Source organism: Saccopteryx leptura, chromosome 3 (assembly GCF_036850995.1).
Source record: "Saccopteryx leptura isolate mSacLep1 chromosome 3, mSacLep1_pri_phased_curated, whole genome shotgun sequence".
In the NCBI taxonomy this organism is placed as follows: domain Eukaryota; kingdom Metazoa; phylum Chordata; class Mammalia; order Chiroptera; family Emballonuridae; genus Saccopteryx; species Saccopteryx leptura.
Window position 1 is genome coordinate 47,739,321 of NC_089505.1, and position 16,609 is coordinate 47,755,929.

The following is a 16,609-nucleotide window of genomic DNA, read 5'->3' on the forward strand; positions in this document are numbered from 1 at the left end:
CCATTTCAACTCAATATTAAATCAGAAAAAAAGCCTTTAAAATGTGGGATCCATTGATAATTTTTGTCATTTTTTTCCTGAAAACATATGTATTGACTCAAATAACTCCCCTCCCAATTTGTATATGGTGATGCACAGCATTGTGACTACAGTTAATAATATTGTATTTCATATCTAAAAGTTGCTAGAGAGGAGATCTTAAAACTCATCATCATAGGAAAAGAATTGTAACTATGTATGGTAGCAATGTTAACTAGACTTATTGCAGTGGTCATTTTGTAATAGATATAAGTATTAAATCATCATATTTTAAATCTGAAACCAACATAATAATATATGTCAATTACATCTCAATAAAAATGTAAGTGAAGGAAAAGAGGAAAGCAATAGTAGAAAGACCTGGAAGGTTAAATGTCTGCATCCCAATTCATTATCTTTATGACTGGCCAAATCACACCTCACTTTAAGGCCTCATATAACAAACAGGTTGAAATAAACAACTGCAGAAATAGATTGTATAAGTTTCATTTCTGGGTTTGTCTTTGGGCTACATTTTTCATGGACTTTCTCTTTCTCTCATTTCCATTTTTACCATGCATCCTCCCTCTCTGTGTCACTATTTTTAAGCTGGTGGCCCTGGATCCTATCAGAATCAGAAAACAAAATTGTATGTTGACTCCCTAAATTTTCTTTTTCATATATTTCTCTTTCCTAGGGAGATCTTTGTGGCAATATTATAAAAGCTCAAGATAAGATTTTTATTCCTTTGAATAAATTATATTGAGTAATAAATCATAATGTCTATCTTCATTATTAATGAGCCATCTTTATCCACCACTCACTCTTTTTGTTTTTTTTAGAGAGGAGAGGGAGAGAGAGAGAGAGAAGAAAGAGAGAGAGAGAGAAGGGGGGAAAAGCTGGAAGCATCAACTCCCATATGTGCCTTGACCAGGCAAGCCCAGGGTTTTGAACCGGCGACCGCAGCATTTCCAGGTTGACACTTTATCCACTGCACCACCACAGGTCAGTCTTTTTCTAAAATCAAGAGTTTTATTTCTGCCTAACCTGCCCCTTGTAATCAACTACATTACAGTGACAGAAACAGAAATGAACCAAAAGTGTAGAGTGGAAGAACTGATGTAGTAATAGTCTTTGGGTTTTATTGTTAATATTTGGGGTTCCTAGAAATAATACAGTGTGCATATTTTCTCTGAATATACCTCTTCTTTGGAAAGATCAGTTTAAACAATAGGGAGGGCAAAACTTTTAAGCTTTCAAGTCGTATAGGACTTGGATACAAATGTAGGATTCATTACTTTCTAATTGTGTGATCTTGGGAAAGAATTTTTTTTTTTTTACTTATTCATTTTAGAGATGAGAGAGGGAGGGAAGAAAATGGAGAGCAGGGAGGAACAGGAAGCATCAACTTCCATATGTGCCTTGACCAGGCAAACCCAGGGTTTTGAACTGGCAACCTCAGCGTTCCAAGTCAATGCTTTATCCACTGCACCATCACAGGTCAGGCATTGGGCAAGTATTTCAACCTAAACCTTAAAGTGACCATCCATAAATTGGGCATAGCAACCAAACCTACTCTCAAAGATTGTGAGGATCAAATTATATAATAAGTGAAAGTGATAGCGTACTGAAAGTTTGGCACATAGAACCACTCCACGAGTGGTATTGTTATGTTCAGTATGCTTATGTTATGTTAGTTATTTTAAAGTATATTTCATACAGTATTTTTTCATGTGAAACACTTTATTCTTGTATTGTTATTTAGTAACAATTGTATCATTTTCCATATGAGTAACTGTAAATTATTTAGTAATAATTGTCTTATTTTTCATACTAGTAACTGTAAACCTACTTTTACTCCATCCTGTACCTACAAAGGAAGAAAGATTCCAAAATTAAGTGCAGTGCACATACACATAGAAAAGACTGACACTTTAAAACATGATATATATTGTTTTGTCATTTAATTTTTCCTGAGGTTTATTTTTATGGCACTTTTGGGAAAGGATCAGTCGACAATGGATGGTCAGGTGGCCTGGTGGAAGCACTGGTCTTTTACTATAAGAAACGAGGGAAACCCCATCTAGAACAGGACACCTCTTACTTCAAGGTCAATGCAAAGCACCGGGGCCAGGGCGAGGCTAGGGTTCTTTATTACTAACACACTCCCGGGGAAGCTGATGCCCTGCAGAGGAACACATTTTGCCTGATAAAATGTTAGAGGATTCAGATTAACTTGTGCACTCCTGATCCATTTATAGTTAGTAGACAACTATATAAACTCTATTGATTAGCTTAAATCAACTGAATGCATTGATGAAGTATAAATATGTATATAACTCAATTAGGAGAAGTGAAAATGTTAGAATGATCTAAATTACATTTGGAAACATTTATAGTGTAAATATAACAAAGTACCTTTACTTTTGAAAAAGACAGTATCATGGCTCCTTGTGTCAAACATAAAAATGTCCTTCAAAGGCAAGGAAGTCTGACCTGTGGTGGCACGGTGGATAGTGTCGACCTGGTATGCTGAGGTCACCAGTTTGAAACCCAGTGCTTGCCTGGTCAAGACACATATGGGAGTTGATGCTTCCTGCTCCTTCCCTGCCCCCCTTTTCTCTCCCTCTCTCCCCTTCTCTCTCTCTCTCTCTCTTTCTTTCTTTTCTCTCTAAAATGAATAAAATTTAAAAATAGTGAAAAAAAAAGGCAAGGAAAAACCTTTTGTATTTTCATCCTCCTGGGCAGAGGTTGAATAATGTGTGACAGTGGAGGTCATTAGGTGTACCTGGAGTATTTGTAAAGCACCCTCTTGAATATAGGAGATTGAAGGTTTCTGGGATGTTTGCCTCTTATACATTGGAAAGAGGGTAAGAGTGGAAATTTCCACTGAACTCTTAGATTTGGTTAAAAATTCTTGTGGTAAATTCAATCTAAAGACAAAAATAAATTGGTGAAGATGATGACTATTGGAAGAGACTCCTGGGCTAATGATTTAATAACTGAAACCACTCCTATCTAATTTCCAGTCTCTCTCACTTGCTTTTTATCAAATCACAAACTCCTCAATAGTGAGACACTGAGGATTTTAACCTAAATAATTGCTGAGCCAAATGCCTTCCTCCACCACCCACCTCTGTCCTCACCATATAGCTGACAAACATTGCTTTTAAAATGAATAATCAATCCTTACTTAAAAATCATTTTTATAATTTCTCTTTGATTCAGAATTTAATATGCCACTTCTTCTAAAATATTCTCCTCCTCAAAAGATCATTTTTTCCTTATATCAAATCTCTGCTGCAAAATAAAACTATTGCATAAAGATATTTTGTCCAATCATATGAGACTTTAATAAATTCTATGAAGTTTCTTCCTACTTCACTAAATCCTAAGGATTTCATGGAGATGCAAGTAAAATTATGGTTTTCATTGTACATCTGTTTATATTCTTATTTGACAAATTTGAGTAACCAGAAAATCAAAAAACCTCAAAGGCAGTTTATGATCTTTCAAATTATTAAAACATCTCATAGCATTTAATTTGCCACATATTAAATGAGTATTATCGACTGTTTGATAATATATATTTCTGCTTTTGGAAGTAACAAGTATTTTCTAAAATCTTTTTTTCTTTTACTTTTGGGTGAACACTCTAAAATAATAAATATAATTGTTACTCAGCAGAAGAAAACAGGAAGCACATTGTGTTCCATCTCAACTTTCTACTATGATTAATTATGAGCATTCAAAAAATTTATCTTATTTAAACCTTCACAACTGATCTAAAGAGTTTCTGCTTATTAATTGTAGCCCAGAATAATAAATTAATATTACATTAAAATTGTTAGTCGTTGCCTATCCTATACTAGGCATCATATCAAAAATTAAACTAGGACATGCTTTGTAAAGCCAGAAGTTTACAAGGAAAGATATAATTATAATTAACAATGTTATTTTATAAGTATTAGTAGAGGTACAAAATCTTCCCTGAGTACAAATTAAAGTATCAGTGAAGGTTCTACAGAGGAAAAAAAAATAAGAGTTTTGTACCATTAAAAACAGTGTATTCTCTGGAATCAAATAGACCTGAATTGAATCCCATTCTTTCATTGAATAGCTGTGTAATCATGGATAAATTCAGTCTCTCTAGTTTTCCATTTGCTCATCTATTAAATGGGTGTTGTTAGGCTTGTTGTAAAGGTTAAGCTGAAACCTAGGGAACAATATGGAAAGGGCGCCAATTCCTAGTGGGCAGAGACTCGTCTTCCTAATCATCCCCACCTTGCTGAGGAGTTTGGATTTCAGTGTCAGTGCAAAAGAAATTCACGGGAAAGATATAAATCAGGCACTAACATGATGTAATTTATTTTTTGAAAAGATTACTTTGATTATAGTGTGGACAAGATTAACATAGAAGAAGAATAGGTATGTGCAGTGTGGAAGCATGAGGGTCCAGGTGAGAAATGATGCCTATGGACCTAGAGACGGACAGGAGATTGTTAAAATAGACAAGGAAGTATGGTATGAACTGGGTGAAAAACAAGTGGAATAAATAAAGTATATGGACTTGAGAGAGTCTGTAGAGATAGAAATATAAAAATAAAAACATTTATATATGGAGAGATAGATGGAGCAGCATTCACATAGCACTTTCAGTGTATCTAAAAAAGGATATCAGTCTGACATGATAAGAATAAATATAGGATATAAAATGAAATATTTTTATAATTTTTTCAGAAAGAAAACATTTTAAGGACTCATAGGATATATTATTGGGTATATATTTTTTCTATCAAAGGCAGGAGTGATTATTTAAAATTAATTGTATATAGAAAACAACATATTTACTTAATCATAAAAATATTAGTAGTTGTTTTCTCAATATAAAAAGACATTTTTAGCATTGAAAGGTTTTTAGTACATCTCTCAAAAAGAAGTTCTATGGACAAATACAATGATTACATGCCTTGTATGAAAATTCTGATAAAACAATTTTTCTTAAACAACCTGTAACTTTTGGTGAAACAGTGTCTGAGAATTGGCAAATTATATTTTAATTGATTCTTCAATAAGCCTGGGCTTATTCTTGTTACTGTATCTTATTTTATCTGTTAGATGTATTATTACCTTGAAAAGAAAAATGGATTTTTTAAAAGTATGTACTCTATAAACTCTGGCAAAGTTTCATGAGCACTAACCAGTCAACTGATACTTTGAGGCCTTTATTGTGCCTATATATAGCTATGGTTAGACTCCAAGGTGGCTGACATTTATTGAGCATCTGCTATGGGCTGCTTCCAAGAAACAGTAGAAGAAACAAACCCTCATGGACCTTAAATGCTACATCATTTCTTCATTAAAAAAGGCATTGATTGAATACCTACTATGTACCAGAAATTGTTCTGGAAACTGAAGATATAGCATTTAATACATTAGACAAAAACTTCTACCTTCATTGAGCTTACAACCTAGTGAAAAAAGTTATTTATCTAAGTGAAATGACAATAATTTTACATATACCTTAGACATATATAATTTATATAAATTATTTGAATTTAAGTGACTTTAATTTCTAATTAATAGTAGAGATTATTATATTAATCAACTTTAACTCATACATATGAATTGATGAGTTCAAGCAATTATACAGTTTATTGTTGTATATGAGGACTTTAAGTGCCAATCAGACCTTTTAATTACATTTCAGAGTACAGTACTTTTTTTCTGATATAACTGTCACAGATATATTTGTGGATTGTTTATTGGTTATTTTGCCATGTTCTTATTTTCTTTCAAAGACACATTGGGAAGTACTTCAAAATGATGAATTTTAAAGTTATGACAAGAAAAAGTATAAAACAAAAAACTTTAACTATAATCTCAAACACCTATAATGAGTTCCTTCAGAAAATCATTTGAAAGCTTATATATAATGGTGATTTGAACAGAAATGCCTAAGAACAATACTTCTTACTGTGCTCCAATGCAGATATGAGAATATGACCAAATGAAATAAGACCCTGAATAATAACATACACTTAGGCAGCAATACATAGATTGATTTATAGCAGGGTCAGGAACCATTTTGGCTGAGAGAGCCATGAATGCCACATATTTTAAAATGTAATTCCGTGATAGCCATACAATGACCCTTGTACATTATGCATTATCCAATAAAAATTTGGTGTTGTCCAGGAGGACAGCTGTGATTGGCTCCAGCCACCTGCAACCATGAACATGAGCGGTAGGATATAAATGAATTGTAATACATGGGAATGTTTTATATTTTTAATGTTATTATTTTTTTTATTAAAGATTTGTCTGCGAGCCAGATGCAGCCATCAAAAGAGCCACATCTGGCTCGTGAGCCATAGGTTCCCGACCTCTGTTTTATAGCAATACCCTCTAGAACGGTATAAAGCATACTTTGAACTATGTAGGAATCTGATGAATGCCTCATTAAACAACTAATATTTAAACAAACATTTTGAAAACTCCAGACTGATCTCTGAAATTTCTAAACACGAAAGCTGTCTTCTTTTTAACCTAAACAGTAAACTCCTGAAAACAGCATCATATTTCAAATGCAAAAGAAGGACTTTTCATATAACCTAAAATCAAGAGTAAGCCACAATTCCAGCAATTTAAGTGATGAAATGCATGTTATAAAAGTGGCATCTCTAGCTTAGAGGGCACTGTGCCTATAAAGTGTTATATGTGCACTTGCGGGCTGTCCTGGGCCAGTGGGGTCAGAATAGGTGCTCAGATTCACCGAGAAATTAGTGAACTTTCCTTTTATTGGATCACTAGCTTAAGAAACAAAATAAAGGAGTGCCCCCTTATCCATCAGAGGATATATTTCCAGACCCACAATGATTGCCTGAAACCATGGAAGCTGAAACCTATATATTCTATGCTTTTCCCACACATACATACACTTGACGTCTTCTTTTTGGCATGTCCAAATTGCCAGTAGCACTACTCTTGCACTTTGGAGCCATTATTAAGTAAAATAAGGATTATTTGAACACAAGTACTTCAGTACTACGGCAGTCAATCTGATAACCCAACAGCTACTAAGGGACAGGTAGTATATAAAACATGGACATACTGAACAAAAGATAGATTGCTTCCTCAGTCTGGACAAATCAGGATGGTGCAAGATTTCATTACATTACTCAAAGCAATGTGCAATTTAAAACTTATGCATTGTTTATTTTTGGCATTTTCTATTTAATATTTTTGAACCACAGTTGATCTGTGGTAACTGAAAATGCAGAAAGAGAAACTAAGGGCAGCACTGTATCAGTTAAATAATTAGGTATTTGGGCTTTGGGGAGATCATTCAAAGTAAAATAGTAACAAAATAGATGGTAGAGCATCGGCCCGGTGTGCCCAAGTCCCAGGTCCCAGTCAGGGCACACAGGAGAAGCGCCCATCTGCTTCTCCACACTTCCCCCTCCCCTTTCTCTCTGTCTCTCTTCCTCTCCCGCAGTCAAGGCTCCACTGAAGCAAAGTTGGCCTGGGTGCTGAGGATGGCTCTGTGGCCTCTGCCTCAGGTGCTAGAATGGCTCTGGTTGCAATGGAGCAATGTCCCAGATGGGCAGAGCATCGCCCCCTGGTGGGCATGCCTGTTGGATCCTGGTTGGGCGCATGCTAGAGTCTGTCTCTTTGCCTCCCTGCTTCTCACTTCAGAAAAAAATATATAATAAAAAAAGGAACAAAATAGATACCTCTTTATCTTATTAAAAAAAAGTTAATAAATTTTTCTTACTCTGCTATATACCTCAGAACACCCCCTCCAATACACACACACATTGAGAGAGAGAGAGAGAGAGAGAGAGAGGGAGAGAGAGAGAGAAAAAAAAATCTTATGACCTTTTTGTGTCTATTTAGTGCTGCTTCTTAGAGATAAAATTTGAATTGTTTCAGTACATTTCCATAAACAGGTTCAATTACTTGAAATAGTTGTTATTCAAATGGTAATAAGATGCCACAGTGACAGGATACCACCACTCCAAAAGGAGGAGAGTAACTACCTCAAAGGCAATACATTAACAAATGGCTTGGTAGCGACCTCATTAATTATCGTCAGTATATGTATCCCAGCTACAACAATAGTAGGTAATATTTAGTGTCCCTTAGGATTGTGTTCAAGGTTTTGCAGTCAAAGAACTCATTTAATTCTCATAAGAGCCTCTTTCACCCTAGTGTTTTACAGTTAAACTAATTGTCCAACATCACACAGCAAGTAAGAGGCAGCATCTGAAAGTGAATTTAGACATTGATCAGAGAACCTCTAATCACTTTGCCTGCACATGTCATTTTAATTTTTTTTATTTTTTTGTATTTTTCCGAAGGTAGAAGCGGGAAGGCAGTCAGACAGAGTCCCGCATGTGCCTGACCGGGATCCACCAGATATAACCACCAGGGGGCGATGCTCTGCCAATCTGGGACATTGCCCCATTGCAGCCGGAGCCATTCTAGCACCTGAGGCAGAGGCCATGGAGCCATCCTCAGCACCTGGGCCAACTTTGCTGTAATAGAGTCTTGGCTGTGGGAGGGGAAGAGAGAGATAGAAAGGAATGAGAGGGGGAAGGGTGGAGAAGCAGATGGGCGCTTCTCCTGTGTGCCCTGACCGGGAATCAAACCTGGGACTTCCTCACACCGGGCAGATGCTCTACCACTGAGCCAACCAGCCAGGGCTTAGTATTTTTAATCATAGGGTTTACATACAGTAGCAATTTTTTCTTTTTCTCTTTTCTTGTCCTCTCTTAGCTAAGTTAAGAAAAAAACATTTACAATTGTTGTTACTGATGAATTATTTTTTCACATTCAAAATAAATTTTAGCCGGGAAATAACAGAAATCATTCAAAACCAATTATTTATTATCATCTGAAATGTAAAGGTGCTGTCCCTAAAAAAAGGCATTATATTAAAGAACATATATGGTGGTTTAAACATGTCTATTTTATCTTTTCTTCTTGGAGAAGAATGTGTGATAAGACTATTTCCTTGATTTAAGTGGTTGTTGTATAGCTAACATGGACAGTTATTTTTAAAAGTGTGGGTTAAAATTATTACCAGCTGAAATTTACAGATGATGTATAAAACAGGAAGCCAAAAACAGGCTATCTCCATAGTATATCCTTGAAATAGTTGCATGGAAACAGAATTGCTTAAAAATGGTACTGTCATCATTGATAATAAATAAAATGTGTCTGGTCCTATGAGATGAATAACATAAAAACAAGAAACCTAAGAATAATAGATTCAAGCATCTAATGAGGATATCTCTGAAGAACTTGAATGACAATGATTTGAAAATATACAAAATTGTATGTTAAATTTGAGAAGTCTTAAACCCAAATACATAAAACAAAATAAGTCAATGTAACCTCCTCCAATAACATTCATACAGAATGAGGCAAAAGGTTTAGAGCTGTTCATATGTAAAATAATACAATAATAAATAATAATACAATAATAAACTGCATTTCTCATACAACTATAAACCTACTTTTGCCCCACCCTGTCTGTAATATTTCACAGAAGGGAAAAGATTGAAACTCTAAACTATATTTATCTATTCCACCCTCTCATTTTATAGATGAGCCAACTGATTAAAGCATGTCCTATATTCAGCACATAGTATTATCAATACATTTCATTTAATTACATCCCTGTAATATTATAACTTATAATAAATATTTATTTGGTTGTTGAGCACTTTCTGACAGACTCCTAAAACCATTGGAATGATCTAATTGATAAGGGTAATATAGGTGTCATTTGTTACATTAACGAAGTGACTTTTGGAAAGCTAAAGAACCTAAGGATGAGAACTGATTGCTAGGAGATCTAACCATGTGATTATAGGGTTGTAACTTTCAGTCCCAGTTCCCAACTCTGAGGAAGGGGAAAGGGATTGGAGGTGAATCAATAGCCACTGGCTAGCAATTTAATTAATCATGTCTATGGTTGGGGTTCAAGTAATTTATTGAATGATGAACATGTGGAAATCTGAGGAGAGGGGTGCTGGAAGAAAGCATGGCAGCTCCGTGCCCTTTCACCTACTTTGCCCTATGCATTTTTTCCATCTACTTGTTCCTGAGTTATATTCTTTTACAATAAGGAGTGACCAAGTAGTAAAATGTGGTTGTTTTGTTTGTTTGTTTGTTTGTTTGTTTGTTTTTGAGATCTGTGAGCAGCTCTTGCAAATTAACAGAACCTAAAGAGGTGGTATTAGGACCCACAATCTACAGCCTGTTGGTCAGAAGTTCAGTTAACAACCTGGACTTGGACTGACCTCTGAAGTAGGAGAAGGGAGCAGCCTTGCAGATCTGAGCCCTTACCATGAAGGATCTGAAGCTAACTCCAGGTAGACAGTGTCAGAATTGAGATGAATTATAGGACTTGCAGCTGGTGTTCAAAAATTGCTTATTAATGATGTGGAGAAAATATTTTTCCATTCACAATGAAATTGGGTATAGAATTTTTAATTACAAATTAGAAAATGGGTAAATGTAGCCATTTGTTTCCTTCTTTTTAAGTATTCATTGATTAGAAAAAGTCTAGCAAGGTATCTATCAAATGCCTTAGCTTTCTACTATAGTACTAAAAATATATCTAATAATAATACAAAATTTTAAAAGTGAAATAAAACAAAAAGTTGAGGATCAGCTTATTTGATTTACCTCCAACTGGAATTTCATAGAAATTATAAAACTGATGAGAAGTAAAGAGATATAGTAGAAGGAAAGGGAAAATTGAGAATAATTTATCTCATCCATAGGTGAGGACCTTTGTTTGTCACAATGTCTTGAAAAACACAAAAAGTGATAAGATCTAGGCAACATTTTAAAAAAAATAATTTTAGACTTATAGAAGAGTTACAAAGATGATATAGAGAGTCCACATATAAACTTTCCTCAGCGTCTTGTGCATGTGGTGCTCAGATTAAACATTACTTCTGGCTATGTCTGTGACTGTGTTTCCATTTGAGACTAACATTTGGACTGATGACCCAGTAAAGCAGTGTTTTTTTCCCAGTGCGAGTGGACATCACCCAATCTATTGGGTGACTGAATAGAACAAACAGCAGAAGAAGAAGGAATTCACTTTTTTCTAGTCTCACAGATTGATCTGAAACATTTTATCTCCTCTTCCTCTGCCCTCTGACTGGGATTTACACCATCTGCTCCACTGGCCCCATTGGACTCAGGCTGACTTATACCACTGACTGTTCTGGGTTTCCAGCATGCAATGGCAGATAGTGGGATTTCTTAGCCTTTATAATCACATAAGATGGGTGGAGAGACAGAGAGAGAGAGAGAGAGAGAGAGAGAGAGAGAGAGAGAGAGAGATGATAGAATAGATAATCTCCTATTGGTGCTGTTTCTCTGGATAACCCTGACTAATACAGAGGTTATACAAATATGCTGTTTTTCCTTGAACTTTTGGCCACTAATTTTATCAGTCATCTATAAGACTTGCCTTGCATCGATATTTTAACAGTGATTTTCTACTTTTAGTATGTTGAATTTTTATTATTATCTACATTTATTATGTTGAATGTATACCAATAGGAAGAGCTATTTCTCCTCCCAAATCTATTTATTTATTTATTCAATATCCATTTATATCAGTAAGATTCGTGATATTTGTTATTCTATAAAATAATAATATGCTTATATACTTAATATAATTGGAAAAAATCAGTATCATGGTTATTTAGTTATTGGAATTGTTTTAGCTTTGACCAATGTAAGCTCTGTCAAATCTTCTTCCATATTCTGTTAACATACTTTTATATTTTTGTTTTTGAGAACTTCCTTACTAATACTATACGATGTCCAAGGATCATCTATTAATTGGCCTTCAGCCTAACTTTATTTTTCCCAGAAGTTCATTTTTTAACTGGAGAATAATTTTTAGAAATCAAGATATTAGATGTGCTTATTTTTACTAGATTGTCACTGTTTCTAGACAGTCTTGGTGAAGAGAGTTAGAAAACTATATATGTAGATATGTAAAATATAATATATATATACAAACATATATATGCACATATATATTGATGTTTATAGCTATTTTTGCGTGGTCTGCATATGTAAGCATCCATAAATACAAAAGCAGTTATATAATCACTATATGTATCTCCATGTGGGTATTTACATACAAATATATATAGTTTATGTAGCATTCCTCCTTTTCTTATTTGTAACATTTCTCCAACAGTGTAATACTTGGCTTTTTTTTTTTAAGTGATAGTAGGGGAGATGCAGAGACAGACTCCTGCATGCAACCTGGCTGGGATCCACCCAGCAAACCCTCTCTGGGGTCAATGCTTTGCTCATCTGGGGCCATGCTTACAACAAAGCTATTTTTAGCACCTGAGGTGGAGGCTTGATGGAGCCATACTCAGAGTCTGGGGCCACCATGCTCAAATTAATCTAGTGATGGTTGCTAGAGAGGAAGAGAGAAAGAGGGAGAGAGGGGGATAGAAGAAGATGGTTACCTCTCCTGTGTGCCCTAACCAGGAACTGAACCCTGGATTTCCACATACCTGTTGATACTGTAGCATTGAGCCAATAGGGCAGGGCCAATACTTAGCTCTTATTACAGATATTTATTTATTTGTTATATAGGTAGTTTCAGAATTGATAATTCATACCTCTGTGAGAAAAAATTTTTTACCAACTATAGTTCAGTATTGATATACTATTTCTTGTATCATTATCTTTATAGTTTAGCCTTAAAAGTTATTAGGTCCACTTCTTTTTTTATTACCTCCTCCTGGATGCAAACATCTTTTTTCTGTACACTGTTGGATTCAATGTCATAATTTACATTCTATTTTGGTTTTCCTAATTTTCTGGTTGACTTCTTAAAAAATTTTTAACATTAAAATTTACAATTTGGGGGGATATAGTTCTATTTGTTTTTTGTTTTGTTTTGTTTTGTTTTGTTTTTTTGAGAGGCAGGGAAAGAGAGATTGGAACATTGAGCCTCTCCTGTATGTGCCCTGACCTGGGAATGCAACTGGCAACCTCTGTGCTCCAGGACAATGCTCCAACCAATCAAGTAATCTAGCTAAAGCTTAACCTTTTTTTTTTTTTTTTTTTTTTTTTTTACAGAGAGAGAAAGAGAGAGGGAGGGAAGAGAAAGGGAAGTATTCGTTTGTTGTTCCACTCAGTTGTGCACTCATTGGTTGCTTCCCATGTGTGCCCTGACCAGGATCAAACCCACAACTTTGTCATTTAGGGATGACACTCTTAACCAACTGAGCAACCCAGCCAGGGCCTATGAATTTTTACCATACAGAGTTCTGTATTCATTGCCACAGTGCCAAACAACCATTTCTGTCAACTATTGGAATTTTGACATTCTCCAAATTCCTTTGAGCTCTACTTTTATAGTACATTCTTTTACCACCCAACCAATGGCAACTACTATTTTCTCTCATTCTTACAATTATGCCTTTTCCAAAATGTCGTAAAATGGAATCATGCAGTGTCATCTGTTATGTCCTTTTTCTTTCACTTTGTAAAATGTATTTAACAGGCATCTATGCTGTGCATTGAGAGCACGTTATAATTTATTGCTGAAGTGTTTTCCATTGTTTGGATATTTCACAGGCCGTTTTCCATTCACCTGTTTTAGTTGTTTCTAGTTTTTGATGATTATGAATATGTAATGCTGTTATAAACTTCACATATTTTGACAATCTGTTTTTATTTTTTTTATCAGTCTCCAGAAGGAGTGCTGGGTGTATGGTTAGTTTTGTTTAACTTTATTATAATTTCCCATACTATTTCCTAAAATGACTACGTTACTTGGCATTCTCACCATCAATGAATGAAAGTTTGAATTGCTTGGCATCCTGGCCAGGATTTAATAATGTTAAGGTTTTGGTTGGTTGGTTAGCACTTTTTTTTGCCATTCCAAAGGGAACACAGTGGTAGCTCATTGTAATTTTAATTTCTGTCCCCTAAAGGTAAATAAGATTGAGCATCTTTTCAGGTGTTTATTGCCCACTAATAGATCTTCTTTGGTAAAGTTATGTTAAAATCTTTTTCCTATTTATTTTTAGTTGTGTTAATTGTTTGTTTATAGTTGATTTTTAAGAGTTCTTCATATATCCTGGATATAATTCTCTGTCACATATATCTTTTGAAAATGTTTTTCCCAGTCTGTACCTTATACCTTTTCATTCTCTTAATAGTGACTTTCACAGAGCAATATTTCTGTATGTAGATAAAGTCTCATTTACCACTTTTTAAAATAGATATTGCTTTAGGTGTTATTTTAAAAGTCTTTTTGCCATACACAAATGCATACAAATTTCCACCTGTTTTTTTTTCTAGAAGCTTCATATTTTTATGCTTTCATTTAGAAATTATTTACTTTGAGTTTTAACTCTTGTATAAGTTAGACATTTAAGTTCTATTTTTGGATAATAGTTGTCTATTTTTTTCCAATAAAATTTGTTAAATATACTTTCATTTTTTTATTATTGACTTTTGCACTTTTATCAAAAATTAGTTGACTATATTTGTAAGGGTCTGTTTATCAGCCCTTCTACTCTTTTTCATTGATTTTTGTGTGTATCCTTTTATCATTATTACCACAGTGTCTTTTTTCCAAGGTTTGAATTTTTCTGCCTTTTTTTTTTTTTTTTTGTATTTTTCTGAAGTTGGAAACAGGGAGGCAATCAGACAGACTCCCGCATGCGCCCAACCAGGATCCACCCAGCATGCCTACCAGGGGGGAATTCTCTGCCCATCTGGGGCATTGCTCTGTTGCAACCAGGGCCATTCTAGTGCCTGAGGCAGAGGCCATTGAGCCATGCTCAGCGCCCAGGCCAACTTTGCTCCAATAGAGCCTTGGCTTCGGGAGGGGAAGGGAGAGACAGAGAGGAAGGAGAGGGGGAGGGGTGGAGAAGCAGATGGGTGCTTCTCCTGTGTGCCCTGGCCGGGAATTGAACCCAGGACTCCTGCACGGCAGGCTGACGCTCTCCCACTGAGCCAACCTTTTTCTGCCTTTTTAAGTTGGGAAATCTTTCTTAAATATTGTTTTGGAAATGTTAGTTTCTGCTATCTGAAGATTAACTTAAAGGAGTTATATTTTCTATGAATGTTTTATGTATAAATACATGTATTTATTTTTGTTTCATGGATGTGATATATTCTCTTGTTTTTCTGAATTATTACTTCTCTTAAAGTTTTTCCTGTTCCTTCCATATTTTATTTTCTCAGTTGGTTTAGTTTGTTTTCTTCTGTTTTGTTAGAGACCTTTTTTCAAATGTGTAATGATTTTTTGCTATTAGTTAGTATTTAAGAGCAATATGCTTAAAAGTAGATTGGGACATAATATGTATTAGTGGCACTTGGAACTCTCTGCACCTCAGTGGAGAGCAATAAGGAAAAACTTGGTCCATTCTTTGGGGGTCTTTTCTCTTGTAACCAGTCACTTTCATCTGAAAGAACTTCTCAATTGCATGTTGGGATTAGATAAGGGTTAGGTATTATTGCTGGAATTCTAGGACCTGAGAAGAGAAAGTTGGAGGGTATCTCACCTCTCAGTAAGTAGATTTGTGTCACTGCCTCTCTCAAAGTGATCCTGATGTCCCCAAGTCCACAGTCAGTTTATCTTTTCAGGTTCTCCAGCACATAATCCTCAACCTTCTGCTGAGGCTATTTGGTATAAGTAAAGGGTAGATTTTACCGCTCCTTTTGAACATTTATAATCATTTTCCTGTTTTAAATCCACACTGCACTTCTGTTTCCAGAGCTATCAGTTCCTTTCAATTATCACAAGAACAATCATTTGTTTATTGTTAGTTTTATACACATGCTGGCCCAAGTTCAAGCTTTCTCTGGTCTAGTAGGTCAATTATCACTTGCTTTCTATGTCCCAATATTGTTGACATAAATCATCCATCCATTCTTCCCATCTCTTTGTGATTGTCGGGCTTTTTTCTTTTTATTTATTCACCATCCTATCAGAAAAGTTTTGAAAGGAAATGGAGATAAATGCATAATTCCATCCTGGCAGTCATAAAAGTGCAATTCTCAGATGTCTTACTGCAGGGAGAAAGTGTCTTAAGTAGAGTGCTTTTATTGGAAGCCATCAATATTGGGTAATGTGAGATCGTCAAAATTCTTTTTCTCTGTCTCAATTGTTCTAATGATTTCTTTGAAAAAGAGAAGCAGGGAAAGAGAGACAGAGAAGTAGGAACATCCAGGTGTTCCTGTATGTGCTTAGATCCAGGATCAAATTGGCAACCTCTGCGCTTCTAGAAAATGCTCCAACCGACTAAACAGTTGGGCCAGAGCTTGTTTTTTGTTTGTTTGTTTTTAAATTTATTGTTTGATTTTTAGGGAGACAGAAAGGAAGGGAGAAATAGGGGAGGGGGAAGGGAAGCATTCATTTGTTGTTCTACCCGGTTGTGCATTCATTGGTTGCTTCCTGTGTGTGCCCTGACTAGGAATTGAACCTGCAACTTTGTCGTTTTGGGATAACGCTCTAATCAACTGAGCTAACTGACTAGAACCTGTTCTAACAATTTTAGTCTGTTTTTCC